The following is a 17,641-nucleotide window of genomic DNA, read 5'->3' as shown; positions in this document are numbered from 1 at the left end:
TTAATTTCAATAAATGCAAAATCAGAAAAACAAATAAATATAACACAAATATATGCAGATCCCCACAAATAACAATCATTCAAGCAAACAGTCATACACATACTCTCTCATCCACAATCGTCCTGATCCTAGAGGATCCACTCATTCACATTCAATAAAAACCAGTTAAAAGAACAAAAGGCGAAGGTACATAATTCCACGTTGGTGAACTAAAAATCAGATTGTCCTCCTAAACAAAAATGTTTTTGTTTGGTCTCAAGGGTCACAGCAAAATCCAATTTAAGGCAATTCTTTCAAGCAAGAGATATAAGAAACAGTAGATACGATTAGACTGTTAAAGACCAAAATATGCAAAAATTAGATCAAAAATGTATTTATTCATTTATTTATTTAGAAGTTTTCTATAGCGCTAACACGACCCGAAGGTATCAGAGCGCTTCACAGTAGAGGGCATGAAAAAGAGAACAACATGAAACAAACCCAATAAAAGTAATCAGCGAGAGACAATTTGGAAAGAAGAAAAGTTCGGACAGCAGGGCTTCTTGGTACTGGATTCAGCATTACCGCATGGATTCTGAGACGTTTGCAGCTCCAAGTTATCCACAACCAAGGGAGCGGATAAGGCACAAGGATTTAAGTTGGCTCTTGAATTCTGCATAGGACGGTATAGTTTCTGATGTGCGGGGGGGATGGCGTTCCATATTTTGGGGGCATTTCCTGAGAAAGAGCAGTCCGCAGTTCTCTTCCTTCTGGTTTTTGGTAGGATGAGCAGCAAGGAATTAGAGCTTCTCAAATTTCTGGCTTGGCCTGCTTTTTTGAGCTTGTTAGCCAGGTATTCCGGTTTGCCGGTGTGGAGGGCCTTGTGGGTTAGGCAGGCCGTTCTGAAGGTACTTCGCATTTCCGCAGGGAGCCATTCGAGTTTTTTGAGTGCCGGGGAGATGTGGTCATATTTTTTGCAGCCTGTGATCATTCTCGCAGCCGCGTGAAGTGTTGTTTTTAGTGGTGCCAGGTGCGATTTGGGGATGCCTGTTAGGATTGAGTTCCCATAGTCCAGTCTTGATAGAACTAGAGATTGCGTGGCTAGTTTGAGGTCCTTGTTGGGAATGTAAGGTTTAATTTTGTTCAAAAGTCTGAGGTTGAAGAATGCGCTTTTCGCCGAGTTCTTAATGTGGTTTGTCAGGGTTAGTTTGGGGTCTAGGGTGAAGCCCAGGGATTTAACGGAGTCGGCTAGCGTGAGGTTACCTTTGAGAGCATCGATCGACTTTAGCCACTCGGTGATTTGAGGGTTATCTTCTTTGTTTGAGATGAGGAGTGTTTCTGTCTTATCGGGGTTGAGTTTCAGGTGATTCTTTGTCAGCCAGTCTTGAACTTCATTTAGGACATCGTTGAGTCTGTGGATGTCTTTGAGAGAGGAGGTTTCCAGGTAAATCTGCGTGTCATCCGCGTAGAGGTGGAAGTGGATGTTGGCGTTCCTGAGTAACTTGGCGAGTGGTTTCATGTAGATGTTAAAGAGCTGGGGGAGAGCACTGATCCTTGAGGGACACCCTTGTTGACTTGCTGGGTATCGGAGGTAAAGTTCTTGATTTTTATTAGTTGCGAACGGTTATGTAAAAAGGAGGAAAACCACTTGAGAACTACCTCGCTAAGGCCGGCTCTTTCCTGAAGAGTCATGATGAGGAGCTTGTGGTCCACCGTGTCGAACGCTGCTGAGAGATCAAGGAGTATGAGGAGGCAGCACTTGTCAGCGTCAAGAGATCCATGGATGTCGTCTATGATGTTCAGCATCGCGGTTTCAGTGCTGCGGCCTTGTCTGAAGCCAGATTGGAGGGGGTCCAGGAGATTGATGTTGTCCAGATGTTGCGTCAGTTGCAGGAGTACACAGCGTTCAAGTGTTTTCGAGAGTAAAGGGAGGTTGGATATCGGTCTGAAATTGTTCAAGTCAGTTGAGTCGAGACCGGGTTTTTTCAGAAGAGGAGTGACTTGTCCCATTTTTAGACAATCGGGGACCACACCGCTTTGTAAGGAGCTATTTATGATTCTTCCCCAGATGGGCGCTAAGGTAAGCTTCATTTTTTTGATTAAAGATGGGGGAATGGGGTCTGAAATGTGTGCTGAAGGTTTGGAGGTCGAGATCAGCGCGATTATCTCAGTTTCCTGGACGGGGCGAAAGCTTAGCCAGGGGGAGGGAAAGGAGTCGGATGGGAGTGCCACTGGGGTGGCCGAGTAGCTCTTCTGGAGGTGTGGGTTGTTGATGTCTAGAGATAGTTCGATTTTTAGGACTTTATCGTTGAAGAAGTTGGCAAAGTTGTCACAGAGTTCTTTGGAAGCCTGTAGGGTTGAGGGCAGGGGCTTTGTTGTTTGTTGTCTGATTATGTTGTAGAGTTCTTTGGGTCTGTTTTTGGATTTGACCAATGCCTCGCGGAAGAAGCTGGATTTCTTGTTTTTGATATGGTTGTTGTACTTCCTACGGGCTGATTTTAGTTGAAGGCGGAGAATGGCGGTTGGGTTGTTTCTCCACTTTCTTTCTTTGGTTCTCAGGTTTCTTCTTTCTGCGTTGAGGTCCGCAGTGAACCAGGTTCTGGATGGAGTGGCTCGGCTTCTTTTGAGCTTTAGAGGAGCTAGATTGTCAAGTATGGAGACTACCCCCGAGTTATAGTGGTCGACGAGGTCGTTGGTCGAGAGGTGCATTGTGTTATTTGGAAGAAGTGCGCTTAGTTGACCTTCCAGGATGTCTTGGGGTACTTGGGAGAGGTTTCTCGACCATTTAGGGGGGTCTTGAGGAGGTTTAAGCGAGATGATGGGATGATTGATGTGGAATAAGATCATGTGGTGATCTGACCAGTCAACTGGTAGTATGTGGTTGACCGTGATAGAATTCTTTTGGGCAATGATGGCATCCAATGTGGCTCCTTTGTAATGAGTCTCCTCAGTACAGTGTTGGGTGAGGTTGTTCTCAACAAGGAGGCTAGATAGCGATTTGATTAGAGGGTTATGGGTCTCATTCCATCGGATGTTCAGATCACCAAGAATTAAGTTTTTGGAGTCGCCAAGTGTGTCTTGTGCAATCAGGTTTGATAGATGTTCACCAAACTCGTTGTTTCTGCCCGGGGGGTGATAGAGTAGGTGGCACAGTAGAGAGTCGTTGTCTTTTGTCTTGATGACGGTGGATAGGCATTCAAAGGAGTCATACTCGAAGGAGGAGGTTTCTGTGATGCTCCAGCTGTCCTTGTGGATGATAGCGACCCCACCTCCTCGTTGTTTAATCCTATCTTTGGAGATGAGGGAGAAGCCGGTGGAACCAGCATGTCTAGACAGGGAGAGGATGTCTTATTAAGCCAAGTCTCCGTGAGGAATGCAACGTCAATGTCATGTGTGAGGATGGCTTTGGCTAAGTCCGTTGCGTGTAGTGAGGCCGATCTGCAGTTGATTAGGAGGCAGTTGGTGAATTTCTCCTGATTGCTGGTGGTTCCCTCTTTAGTCTCTCTAGGTATAGCGGTGAGGACTGGTAATCTCTGTGTTTTGACGATGGGTAGGTCTTTCCGGTGACCTGTGATGACTTGGATTTTGGATTTGGGTGACTCCGTAGTGGAGAAGTCATAGGTGGCGGCTAGTAAGGCTGCTTCCCTGTCTGACATAGGAGCTTCTGATCTAAGCGGCCTGGCGGTCGGGTGATTTGAGCCCACTGGAGTGGGAGAAGAAATAGAGGACGTTTTGACGTGGGGGGTGGTCCGGGGGGAGAGTTTGTAGGGGTTACAGACTATACCAAGGTTAGAGATGATTTCTGATAGACCATGGGTGATAGTGTTGACCTGGTTTTCCAGGGCTGCGAGCCGTTTTGATATGGCCTCAAGGAAGGGGATGTGGGCATCCACAGTGGGTCCGAGAGTGCTAGGGTTCGAGAGGGTGGGTTGGGAGATAGGGGTCAGGGTGAAGGACGGGGGGTGTTCAGGGTGGGTTGGGAGATAGGGGTCAGGGTGAAGGACGGGGGGGTGTTCAGGGGAGGGTCAGGCGGGGGTTTAGACAAGGGGGAGGAACGGAGGAGGACAGGAGGGGGTTTGGACAGGGGTGGATTGAGAGATGTAGGGAGACTCGAGGGGAAGTGGCTCGTTATCTGAAGGCAGCCTGTTGGCGTGGGGGTGATTGCTGTAGGAGGCTGTCGGAGCCTGGTGTTAAGGGAGGTGAGGTAGTTGGAGGAAGGGGTAGAGGAGGGGGATTAAGTGTCCTGTGGATGTTGGGTGGCTGTGCATGGAGGGTGAGGTATTGCCGGGGGAGGGGGGGCCTGTCGGGCTGGATAGGGGTTGCGGAAGGGAGTATCGAGGACTTCTCTGTTAGTTGTGGTCATGGTCGGAGGCGGCGTAGGGGCGAGGATAGGGAGGGTGGGAGGGGCTGACCTGAGTGCGGGAAATATGGAGTCGAAAGCTTCCAGGTTCTCATTGTTAGGTTGGATGAGGACCGTGCCATTGGTAAAGATGGTCACGGTTATGTAGCCTCTGCCAGCTGATCTGAACGGAAGAGTCGTGGTTAGTTTGCAGCTGTGGAGAGTGGAAGTTGTTTTGGCGATAAACATCCGCGATCTAATCGTGGAGACCCAGTATTCCGGTCTTTCAGTGTGGAATATTAGGTCCATCTTTGTCGGTCCATTGGAGGCCGAGTGGTAGATGTCCGTGATTAGGGTTTCTTTGTGATTGCGAATGAGTTTCTGCTTGAAGGTGCGTCGCAACTTGGTAGAGAGGAGTGGGGGGAAAATGATGGTGAAGGAGTTCCGGCTGTGCGGTTTAAGGTGGGCAAGTGGGGCTGGTGGAGGAGGGGGGCGCTGGTCCCGGGCCATCGTGGGTGTGGTGGAGGGGGAGCCTGATTAGGTAGGGGAGTGGCGCTAGGGTGGCCCGGAGGGCAGGCGACGGATCGAAGGTGCGGTTCAGTAGGACACGTGGTTAGAAGTCATGTGGGGCATTGCAGGCCCTCCTGGTCCGCTGTTCTGCGCAACAGCGTGCAGGTGATGGTCGGGGGCAGGGCAGTTAGACCCAGGACCTCTGCCTAGGTGGAGGCACTCTTTCCCTTCCTTTACTGCTCTCTTCATTCACCTTTTTTTTTTTTTTTGTCTCCTTGTTGTAGTCCTACTTTTGTTTTTCTGGAGTGTCCTGGTTATAAGTTCACGAGAACTGGTCACACTGGAGATAGGGCAAGGGCCCCTGTAGCTCCCTATGAATGATGAGGCAGGACATCCCAGTTGCCCCTCTGTTTGGCGCCCCCAGTATCTACCAGTATCTCTCTTTGTGGGGAGAGGTGGTTCCGGTGGAGGCTCTGGTCAGGCGAAGTCCTCTTTGGCCGCCATTTTAAAGTCAGGCACGGGGCAGGCGGAGGCTGGAAACATGGGGCTCTGCTGAAAAGGCTTTATTTAGTGGGGTAGTCGGGGCTGAAGCTTTGTGGTGCCCCAAAAGAATGACAGTACTCACAGTGTCGAAGAGAAGTGGCTACTGAGTAGGCTCCGGTCAGGCGACGTCCTCTTTGGCTGCCATTTTTAAGCCAGGCGGGGGGACAGCAGCGTTGGGAGTCCTGGTGCTCCGGTTGGGGAGTTTAATCACTGCCAGTGGTGGTCGGGGCTGTAGCTTAGCGCCCTCATCCCTTTCACAACCTCGGATGATGGAAGCCGCGGCTCTGGGGGAAGGCTACGGTCAGGCGAGGTCTTCAGGAGCCGCCATTTTGGAGACAGGCGTGGAAGGCAGCGTCGGCGGAGAATCCCTGGGCTCCGGTGCAGGAGCTAGGGTCTTGCAGGCTGGTCGGGACTGTGATGCTCAGGTTTCGCCGTGCTGGCATTGCTGAAGGATCCGGTCGCGGTCGGCTGCTCTGCGGGTGAGTGTCCTGGGGTCGCTGGAGGGCAGAGGAGCGCCAATCACCGTGAGAGGGATCAGGTGACAGAACTCTGCTTTCCTGTAGCGGGACAGGCTGCACTTTTCCGCCGCAGATTCCGGTCGCGTTCCTGGTGCTAGGCAGCGCTGGGGGGGCTCTGATTAGGTGATATTTTAGTGAGCAAGGAGCTCGGTTTCGGAGCTCTCAACCCCTTCATCAGTTGGTGGTTGTAATAGTGCCGACGTACGTTTCGGTGTGTGACCTATGACAGGTCTCACCTTCCTCAGGGTACGTGTATCCATGGAGACTAAGGTGGGGGGTATCTGTGGGATAATAAAGAACAAAATAATGGCAACATCCATATTTAAGATTGCTTGAAAGAATTGCCTTAAATAGGATTTTGCTGTGACCCTTGAGGCCAAAAAAAAACATTTTTGTTTAGGAGGACAATCTGTTTTTTAGTTCCCCAATGTGGAATTGTGTACCTTTGCCTTTTGTTCTTTTAACTGTTTTTTATTGAATGTGAATGAGTGGATCCTCTAGGATCAGGACGATTGTGGATGAGAGAGTATGTGTATGACTGTTTGTTTGAATGATTGTTATTTGTGGGGATCTGCATATATTTGTGTTGTATTTATTTGTTTTTCTGATTCTGCATTTATTGAAATTAATGTATTGCGCATATATGAATTTTGATTAAAAACGTACTTATGGATTTGCGCTCATATTACGTTGTTTGATCCTTTTCTTTGGGAGGTAGAATGTACCCTTGGTGACTTAATTAGCACTTTTTTGATATAGTTCGGGTGGAGACTCTTCTGTTCATTATATTGCCCTTTCACCTGCATCTTCACCCTCATCGAATTTCAGGGCCCCCCTTTATTTATCAAAAGCTAAAACATGGCAAACACCAACATCACTGCTAAAGATGAGCTTTATGTCCAAAGGTGGCGCACAACAACTCTCTGTTTCAAGTGCGACAGCTTGTGGTAGTGCTCAAGTTTTGATTACTGGTTCCTTTTCAAAAACTCAAAAGTAACAAACATTGCCAGGACTTCTTTCTTAAGGTAAACATTCCTAGCCAGAAGAAAGGCGGTGTGCTCCGTTAAATAACAGTCGCAAACCTGCTTCCATCGGCATATATTAGCATCCATGTTCCAATGTACCATTATCCCAATACAGGTAGGTGATTTAAACTGCCTTATCTTTAGCCTCAGAGTACTTAACATGCAGGCATAGAGAACCAGTACCCAAAGTGATGATGGGTAAAACCTGTGACTGGCTGCATGCTTAACGTAGAAAGCCTCTTCCCCACTGCTGTTTAATGTAAGTATCCATGCTGAAAGCCATTTAAGCAAGGGCAGAGTCAATCACATGTCCGAATTATGGTTCAACAGCTGTTGGAAGTTGAGACAAATCAATCACCTATCAAGTCGCCTCTGACAAGCCATGCAAATCATTGAGGAATAGTTTGTCACATGCCGGATCACCTCTGGAAGTCTGGTTAGGTCACTGGCCTGCCATAATTGCCTCCATAAGGTTGCTGGCGTTTTTGTTTTCCATTTGATGGAGAAAAACATTTGAAGTTATTTAAACTGAGGTTGATAAACCTTTCATATCTTTATGTTTTAATTAAAAATACTGGGTGCCTTCCCATGCCTCATTACTGAACATGAATGGGAATTTGACTTGATCTCTGAAACATATTGAGCTAATATAATATTCTGCAGAAGAGACATATCAAAGAAAGACTGCAAGGTATTGTTTTACGAACAACCTGGACTGAGTTTGCACATTTATGCCAGTTGCAGCATTGTAGTAACTGAACTGTTTCATTTACTCTTCACTGTAATCCTGCCTGACCTAATCTGACTTTATACTGGCGTGATCTTTACTACCGGCGATGTGACACAGAAATTTGAACCTTATTCCTTGGCTTGTCAGTGTCCCACTCTATCACTGGACGGCGAAAAAAGTAAAGTTGCTACAATGTCTTTCTTGTAATGCACCTTTTTTTGAGACAACAAATTCCCCAACTCCCTCCTCGAGGAACCTTTCCCACCACCCCTGTTAGACCCGGGACCCCTGGTTGGCTGAGGTAGGTACCTTAGGCCAAGTAGGGACCCGTGTTCCTACGTCAGGGAAAGGAAGGTCACCTTCTTAGATAGCCCCGCTCACCCCCTCGGTAGCTTGGCATGAGCAGCCAGGCTTATCTTCAAGGCAAATGAGTAAAGTATTTGCAACCACACTCACAACAACCCAATGATGACACCACAAATAGACTCCACGCGAGTTTTATGAAAACGAGTATAAACTTTATATAAAAAGATATACGATAAGACCACACAATATAAATCCTACATATGAGGGTGTGCACTAATTCTCCTGGCCGGTTGTTAGGCCAGTCAGCCCTTGTAAGTTCTGGTGGTATTCATGAGCACTTCTAAATATTCTCCTGTACTCCTAATATCATGTCATACAGTTCGTAATGCTAGAATCAGGCACTTTTGCACTGTAAAAATACTGTAAAACGTAATACAGCAATCAGACACTTTACAAGGTAAAATAATGCAATGCGTAATACAACCATCAGGTATGTTCTTATGCAGAAATGAGGCTATGTACAATAATCTAATCAGGTAATCCGTTATGCAGGAACAATGCAACGCACAATACGCTAATCAGGTAGTACGTTATGCAGAAACAATGCACTGAGTCAAAGACTAATCAGGAAGTTTGTGATGCAGGAATAATGCAATGTTGAATACTCTAATCAGGTACTCCGTTAATGCAGAAATGATGCGATGTGTAATACAACAGTCAGGTACTCCATTCTGCAGAAAATGGAATAATGCGTAATACACTCAGGCCCCAATCACCTGGCCTTAGGCGGTCTCTCCGCCTCTCCTTCTGACTTTCAATCAGCCTCTCGACAGTTGACCCCAACACAGGTTCGATGGAATCAAAGTGCAGCTCTGCATTCCGGCCCCTGTATTGCCACTCCCTTGGCAATATGGACCGCGAAACGAGCCGAAGCAGAGGGTTGCGCTGCCAACACCAGAGAGAGGCCGGGAGCGTCTCCCTCCGAACCCACGCCCCGCCCAAGGAGTCGACACACGTTACTTGGGGGGCCCGAACCCACTCTCCTATCCTCGTCCAGCGGCTGGGCCTTCAATGCAACTTTGTTAATTGGCAACGGCGGCTCGGACCGGCAACTCAGCTCCTACAGGACTGCGGGTCCGGGCCGCTTCAGTTACGAAGATCTGAGGCTGCACAAAGCACACGCATACAGTATCACTGAGTCTTCCTTAAGATCACTGGGCACTTCACACACAGGTCTCAGGTTGCAAGAAGATCACACGCACAGCGTCGCTGAGACTTACTTTAACTTCGGTGCACACGATAACAAGGCAAATGCTCACGAAGGTCTCACAGTTCACAACGCACACACACACAGCGTCAATGAGACTCACTTGGATTCCAGCGCACACGATCACTGGACAATCCTCACAAAGGGGATCAGGCTGCACAAAGCACACGCACACCGTGTCGCTGATCCTTGCTTGGACGCCAGGGCACGCCTAATGAGGGTCTCACCTGCAACAGGCACTCACTCACAGCGTCACTGAGACTCTCATTGAAACTTTTAAATTCCTGTGTTTCCGAGCAGGGAGCCAGATCACCTCGGGCCCTTGGGGATAAGTTACTTCAGGACAGAGCACACAGCAAAGTCCTTCAAGCAGGGGGACACAGCACATATCAAAGTCCCTTTAGCCTTTCCTTGGTTAAAACAGCAAACCGCAGGCCAGCCCCAGAACACACAGCAAGGGGCAGTCCTATCCTTCAGTCTCTTCAGTTGTTTCTTCCTTGGCAAAGGTCCTCTTGACCATGAAGTAGCTTCAGTCTTATTCACACTTGATCAAACCATTCTCCAAAGTTCTCGGGCTTCAGCTCTCATAATTATACCCCGCAATGGCTTTGAAGTCTTTGTGTTTCTGGGTGCACTGACCCCTGTTCAAACCAGTTCTGGATGCCTCCCTGCCAGTGACACCTTTCTTCCTTTGATTAGTGGGGGTCTGGATTCTCAATCACTCAGCAGGAGATGAGACAATTGTTTTATAGCAGCAACCCAGGCCTCTTCACCTCTAGGGGCTTCTCCTCCCCCTACACTCCAGATGCGGTTCCGCCTGTTGCTGTCTTATCTCCTCCCCTGGGTCAAGACATTCCCCAGATTCTATCGCTTTCAAATCAAGACAGTCAATCCACAGCCAGGCAGAGACACACAGAAATGTTAGAGAACAAAAACATAGCCACTTCTAAAAGAGTGGCTTCTAAACACACAATGCAGAAAACACCTTTATAAAAAGATGTGCTATTACATTGTGAGTTCAGGCATACTAAACTTCACCATTCCATCTGAAGCCTTTGGGAAGATAGGCTGGAAAACATATTACACAGCCTCCCCATTCTATCTTATGGGCAAGACGGCCTTTCCACAGTGAAAAACGAAATGGAGAACATGGTACACACCTTAGTACATCACCTACCTTTCACATGCACTGCACCCTGCCCAGGGAGTACCCTGGACCTATCATAGGGGTGCCTGATGTGCATGGAAAGGGAAGGGTAAGGTCAGGCAAGTGAGTGCACTTGACAGAACAACATGGCAGTTTAACAAACTGCGTGCAGGCCCTGCAATGGCAGGCCTGTGTTGCATTTTTAAGGCTACTTTTGTGGTTGGCACAATTAGTGCTGCAGGCCCACGAGTAGCATTTGCATTACCAGCCCTGGCACACATAGTGCCCTTAACTAGTAAGACAACCATACCAATCATGACCAACCATTATCATTACACTTTATACAGGGAGCACTTGCACTTTGACACTGTTTAGCAGTGGCAAAGTATCCAAAGCATCTAAGTTGGCAACACCATGTCAGAACAAGCATTTGCACTGCAATAGGTCTGGCAGTTACATGAGTTAAAGCTATTGGCATTGTATATGACAATACCTTTTATTTATGTTTTTAAAATGAAAACAAAAATAAAAGGCATTATTATTTGCAATGTCTGCAATGTCAATAGCTGAAACTAGCGTAAATGTGAGACCTATTGCATTACAAATACTTGTTTCTTAAGCAGGTGGGGGGCACTGGTGTAACGAAGCACAATACATGGAGAGAGCCCAATCTGAAGCGTAGTGGTGGGCAAACGGGCAGGAAATAGAGCAAAATGGAACTGGGTGGACAAGCAAATGGGCAGAAAAGCAAGGAGGAGGGTGAGCGCATCAAGGACGGGGTAGGGGAAGGCACATGGAGCAAGAGACAGCTATACGGAGTGTGGCAAAGAGTGGACGAGAAGTACATGAGCAAGAAAGCTGGAAAACATGCATTCTTTTTTTTTTTTTTTGTCCTCATTCGCCATCAGATACATTTGAGCTTACTCTGTTAACTCCTGTGGCCCCTCTTCCAACTGGCACCAACCGGAGAGCTCCATATCTAGATTGATATGCTTTACACAGGGCTTCTCTGAAGATTGACTCTGTATCTCTCAGGGCGTCCCACAAAAGCCAAAGAGAATTAGTAAAATAGTGTGAAGGCTTAATCATCGGACTAGTGTGGACTATTTATAGTTTATTAACTTAACGTGTCCAGCCAACTTTTGCATGGGACCAAAAAATCTTTCTTATTTTTGTTACCTTTATCTGATCTGGCTCTATCCATCTTTATTGTATATTTAATAGAAGTCCCCCAATCTAGCAGAGTGGGAGGATTATCCTTAACTCATTTTTTACATATTTCTCTTTGTGCAATTAAAATCAGATATAAACATAATCTGTTTCCCCCCTTTGACATAGACTTATATTTTGGGAACAACCCAAAAAAGACCAAATGTATGTTTACCTGCATGGTTATACCGAAAATGCCTTCCATATCTCTGTTTATCTCCTCCCAGAACTGACTTAGCTTTGGACAGGTTAGAAACATGTGAATGTCATCCACCTTTATCTGGAGGCACTTTGGACACTTTGGGGCCGGACCCTTAGAACATTTTGAGAGTTTAAGTGGAGTCCAATAGACCCTGTGAATACAGAAAATATGATTTATTTTAAAATTTGCAGGTTATACTGTTGTGTGTAGAATATCATGAGATACTTTCCATAATTCTTCGACGTTGCAGCCAGGCAAGTTATCCCCCCATAATTTCGTTGGTAACTTTAGTTCACCGTCATCCATGTCCATAAGTAGCCAATAGAGAGTTCCCACTTCTTTTTTATTTACCGGATTCTTAACTAGTGTTGATTACAATTCATTGGATGTGCCCACATCTAAGACAACAGAATGATGCCAGCTGCTTATTTGCCAGAATTTAAATTTAGATAGTTCTTTGTCCACCAATGAATTCATCTCCTCCCAGGATAGTAAAATCCCATTCAGGGCTAACTGACCCCATCGATGAATTCCTGCTTTAATTAGAGGAGTTGAAAGGACATCTTTAGTCCATTATGGTGAGCCTATTGTATTCCATAAGGGGGCAAGGGCACTGAAGTAGGTGATTCCTACAGTTTTTTTTACTTTGGCCCAGGTAGTTGCTAAACTATATAGTACTTTTAGATGGACTTTTTTGTAGAATCTTGGAACTCCGAATTTATATAGAAACTCCTAATTTCCGTTCTCCACATCCAGGAACTTCTCTTAGGATATTATACCAATGTCCGAACCATCTGGTGTATTCATTAACATTTTTCCTGTTTTCAGGGAGAATGTTCTTGCATACATAACTAGGTCTGGAAGACACAGACCTCCTTTGTTCTTTTTCCTTCGTAGTTTCTTCCATGTGATTCGAGTTCCTTTCGAAGCTCAAATAAAGGTATTAAGTTTTGTCTGTAGAGACTTCAGAGTTTTCTGATTAAATGCTAACGGAATATTTTGTAATATAAAAATTATTTTTGGCAGCAACATCATTTTTATTAGGTTTACTCTCCCGATCAAAGTCAAAGGGAGTTATGTCCAACCTGTTATGGAATTTTGTATTTCTTTTCCAACTTTATGAAGGTTTATTTCTGTAATTCTTTCGATATCTGGAGTGATCAATATTCCTAAATACCTTGTTTTTTTTGTCGGATAGATGAAGTCTCCCAAGTTCCAAGTCATGCATTTAGTTTTGACTTTGTTTATTTCATAACCTGAAATCTGTCCAAATTTCTGTGCTTCCTGGTATATTAACGAAAGGGTGGTACTTAGATTTGTCGTGTATGTCATGAGATTGTCTGCTTATAATGCCACCTTTTTCTCCCATTCTCTGCATATAAAAGCAGGTATTTTGGCATGTGTTCTAAACTTTCCAGCTAGCGGTTCTACATATAGGTTGAAAAGCATAGGAGATAAAGGACAACCCTGCCGAGTACCTCTTTGAATTTTAACTAAGTCAGATAGGTTACCATTTAGCAAAATTCTGGCCGAGGGTGATTTATATATCAGTAAAATTGACCTGCAAATATTTTTTCCTATATTGTTTTCTTTTAATATGAATTTTAAATATGTCCAATTTACTCTGTCAAACGCCTTCATAGCATCTATTGTTATTACTGCCAGAGGAATCTTATGTGAGGTCGTTATATCTATCGCCCCAACTAAGTTGTAAGTGAGGTCCCTTATCCCCCTACCTCTAATAAATCCTTTCTGATCTTGGTGTAGTAAATTCTCAGCCACCCCGTTTAATCTTTCTGCCAACATTTCTGAAAAGATTTTATAGTCTATATTAAGCAGAGAGATAGTTCGATATGAATCGCATGAGCGAGGTGGTTTAGAGCGTTTCAGGATTAGTGCTACCATTGCTCATTCCATGACGGTGGTATATCTCCGTCTTGTTCAAGGATGTAAGTGAATAGTGTCACCATAACCTGAGTAAGAACATCCTTTGAAACCTTGTATAGTTCTGCCGGTAGCCCATCTGGGCCTGCAGCTTTTCCAGCTTTACCTGCTGTTATAGCCTCTCCAATTTCCACCATCGAAATCGGAATATCCATATTTTTAGATACCTCATCCGTAATTCTATTTAAAGGTGTCCGACCCATCCAATTAATTATCTCCTGGACATCTAGATCTTCATAATACATCTTCTCAAATCTCAATCATTTGGAGAGTTATATATTACACCCTGGGAGTCTGATTTAATCTCATTGATGTTACTTCTCGCTAGGTCCTGTTTTGTCTTCCATGCCAGCATTTTTCTGCCGTTCTCTCCATACTCAAAATTGGCTATTTTACTGGCTTGCCATTTCTTTTTTAACCTTGATTCTAAGATTTCTCCCAGGTCTGCTTTCAGAGATTCTAGTTTTTGAGACATCTTAACATTAAGTGGAATACTTTGCTGTATATTAAGATCATATTCTATTTTTTGCATTTCTCTTTCTATGGTCTCAATTTCGGTTTTATATTTTTTGTGTCTAACAAATTGTACAGCAGTTATTTGACCCCTTACGAATGCTTTATAAGCATTCCAGACCATATGTATAGGGGCAGTGCCTAAGTTCATCTGAAAGAAGCTCTCTGTTTCTAAGCTTAGCCTCTCTGTTATGTCTACTTGCATTCTTGTGGATTTCTTAATCAAACATAAAAAAATCTTTAGGTCTCAGCTTTGGGACTTACTAGATATGCCAACTTTTTTTGTCATGCCACACAGCTACATGGCTAAAGTACTTAAGTAAAAAGGTTTTAACACACCCGGTCACATTATATAAGCTGGCATCCACTATAGTTGGATTAATAACAAAAAACATGGGAACTCTTTTTTTTTAGCAGCTGGGAAGCAGCACAGAGGGTGTGGGTGAGAGGCAACGTGGAGGGCACAGGTGAGGAGAAGAAAACAGACAGCAGAGTTGAACACAGAGGTAAGAAAACAACGTGGGCATGTTGGTGAAAAGCACATAGCTAATAGAGGAACCTGGAGCGCAGCAGAGAGTGAGGGGGGAAGAATACATGAAGAATACAGATGGAAAACACATGCACTCACAGAGTGTTTAAATAAAAAGAAAAAAGAAGAGTCGTGCCTGAAAAAGTGAGCTGTGGAAGGACAAAATAATGTGTTTATGCTCCAGGGGAGGGATAGACACAAGATGGCGAAGGAAAGCACAGAGAAGCAATGTATAAGAAGCAAGTAAATGAGTGACAATGATGTAAGCCAACAGCAAGTAACGGACAGGCGTTAAGATCACGTAAGCTAACAATATGTCTTGCAATGGCCAGCGCGTGCTGTGTTTTAGGCAAGACCTTAAAAAGTAGTGCCTGAAAGAGTGAGAGACATGAATGAGATCTGCGCCTCTGTGGACCAGAAGCGCAACCCTCTGTGTCTTTATGGGAGAGGGAGTCAACATGAAACTACGGATCGTGCAGTCGTGAGCCCCTCCCCAAAAACAAAACACAAAAATATGCCCTGCGGGGATTTCATCCATAGATGTTTTGAGGGATGGGCAAAGCGCGCAGCTTCCCTGAGAAAGTGACTCTCTCAACTTCTCCGCTGGTTTCTGTGGTTCGTTTCTGAGAATGTAAATATATATCTCATTAATCGTTTTACAGGCTCAGATTTGTAGGAAATGATTATTAACATTAAAACGTTCACCCGACCAAGCCGGGTCCCCAACATATGTCCTGTATGGGGCACCCAAAAACAACAGGAAAGAATGCCTCCATCATACACCCCCCACCACCACCCCCAGTGATGCCGTCGAAAAAGCTCCCCCAAGGGAACAGCCCTGCTGTCAAAGCACTCATCTCTCCCTATACCCCCTCATTTTCTGGGGTCGCACTCTACTAGTGTATAAATAAATCTCTTACACTGCGCCCTCCCCTCTCTCTGGGTCACAATCTTACCAGGAGAACCCCTCTACCTGCCCCCGTCGAAAGACAATCTTACCCTGAGCACCCTCCCACGTTAAACCCTCTGCAATCACGTCCCATGGAGGCTGAGTCCTACTGACGGGCGCTTTCCTGCGGGAACCCACAGCTAATTAACACCAACGACAACTGCAGGAGGTTGAACACAGCCCTAAAGCGGTGAAACAAGGGCTCTCACCGTGCCCGAGTCCCCGTCCTCTCTGCCGCCTTCTCCGGCCTGAACTCCAGCACCTGCCACGCGCCGGTCCTCGCTCTCACTCACTCCTTCACGTGCTGCACACAGACCCCTTCCATAAGGGCCCGCCAGGGAAGAGAGAAAGCAAGCGCAAGGCAAACGGGAATGCGTGTGGTAAGGTGCCACAAATGAGCTTCTGATGTAAAATAAAAGTGTTAAAAGGCATGGGTGTGGGCTGCGAAAAGTTTGTCTAATGAAATAATGTATTAAGGGCAGGAGTCTGTGAGCAAATCAGGAATACGGTAGTTTGCGGGGTAATGGCCTATTTGAAAAAAATTGTGTAGCTGCGGCTACGTTATAAATGCCCTCTTGTACAGTGACACCAACTATTTGTAGTCCATATTTTGCCACTACAAGATGAATGCACACGCAGGGGGTGCAGTTCTAAATCAGATAAACGCATGGAGGGGTATACCATGCGTATATACAGCGGTGTGAGTACAAAAGGAGCAGATGGTCAAGGATATAAATATAAATAGAAAGTGAAAGCGCGCCTTGCGCGCATTCTGCTAAGACGCTGTAATTACAAGAGCCGGGGAACTCTGCAGAATGCAATGCAAAGCGGCGCGCTGTGCTTGCACAGCATACGCGCGCATATCTCCTGTCCGGGCGCGTGCACATGTCCTGTCCGGGCAGGCACGCTGAACGAAGACAGGGAGGGAACAAAACATGCTTCCCTCCCAATAAAAAGCAAGCATTTGGAAGCTGTGCCAATAAGAAGCATGGGTGGAGCTTCCACCCTCGCTGCGCAAGCTAAAGCAACGACAATAGATCTCGCCAAGAGCGAGCAACGCATGTGCTGCATCGCTAGGTGAGACCTAAAAAAGGTCTAGGGGGAAAGCAAAAAGTTTAGGGAACTTTAGCCAAAACGGGCCAGGTCCTACAACCCCCAATATGGAATCCTCACTAGCCACCGCTCCATGGAGACCAAAGGAGGGAGAGAAGTCCCCTTCAAAAACTCCATGTAGACCATGATCTTTCAAGATGTCTTCATTACTGATTGCTAGTCACTCCTACTCAGCTGAATCACCCTCATCCAAAATTCTCCTGCTCTTCCTGCTGAAATTTAGACCCCTGCCCCCAGACAGTAGAACAGTCACCGATACCTATCTAGATGGCATTTCTGACTCTTCCTCCCGGGATATATGAACATCTGATTCAATCGCTTGAGACCTTTCTGAATAAGATCTGTCAAGCCCTATCAATGTCCCTTAAATTATCCCTGGACTTACACATAAAGCCGGCCATACCCTAGATGCAATTTTTTCTCCACCTGGACCAGTCACAGAAACTGGAAACCTCTCCATCACCTGGAGCTGCCTTCTCATCATCTCTTTCATGGTCAAGCTCACAGCAGGAACAGCCACAACAGTGATCATTAAGAGCCCATTAAGATCACTAATAGACAATGAAAGAAACTCAGCTTCTCAGATCTCAAAGCTCATTCCTCAGCCATCTCAACTTCAAACCAAATAATATTAGTGGAGCAGCTCTAAAACTGGCTTCCCTAAAGCTTTCACTGAATCATTCCCTTCAAGACAGCTACACCGTAGCATGGTGCATAATGTCCCTTGGCTCAACAAAGAGACAAAGGTGGTCATTCTGATGGCGGTCAGACCACATCTGATGGCTCTTTGTTTGCGGTCTGACCGCCATCTGCAGTTG

At 45.8% G+C, this 17,641-nt stretch overlaps 1 protein-coding gene across 1 annotated transcript in view; it reads right to left on the bottom strand.

Annotated features, from left to right (window-relative positions):
• The window catches only part of PKD2L1 (polycystin 2 like 1, transient receptor potential cation channel), a 2,231,834-nt gene that overhangs the window by 743,827 nt on the left and 1,470,366 nt on the right, over window positions 1-17,641 (bottom strand). The gene's annotated exons all lie outside the window — the stretch shown is intronic.

The sequence above is a fragment of the Lissotriton helveticus genome, chromosome 5_1 (genome assembly GCF_964261635.1).
Source record: "Lissotriton helveticus chromosome 5_1, aLisHel1.1, whole genome shotgun sequence".
Classification (NCBI taxonomy): Eukaryota; Metazoa; Chordata; class Amphibia; order Caudata; family Salamandridae; genus Lissotriton; species Lissotriton helveticus.
The sequence above is the reverse complement of the archived record's forward strand: the minus strand, read 5'-3'. Positions and strand labels throughout refer to the sequence as shown.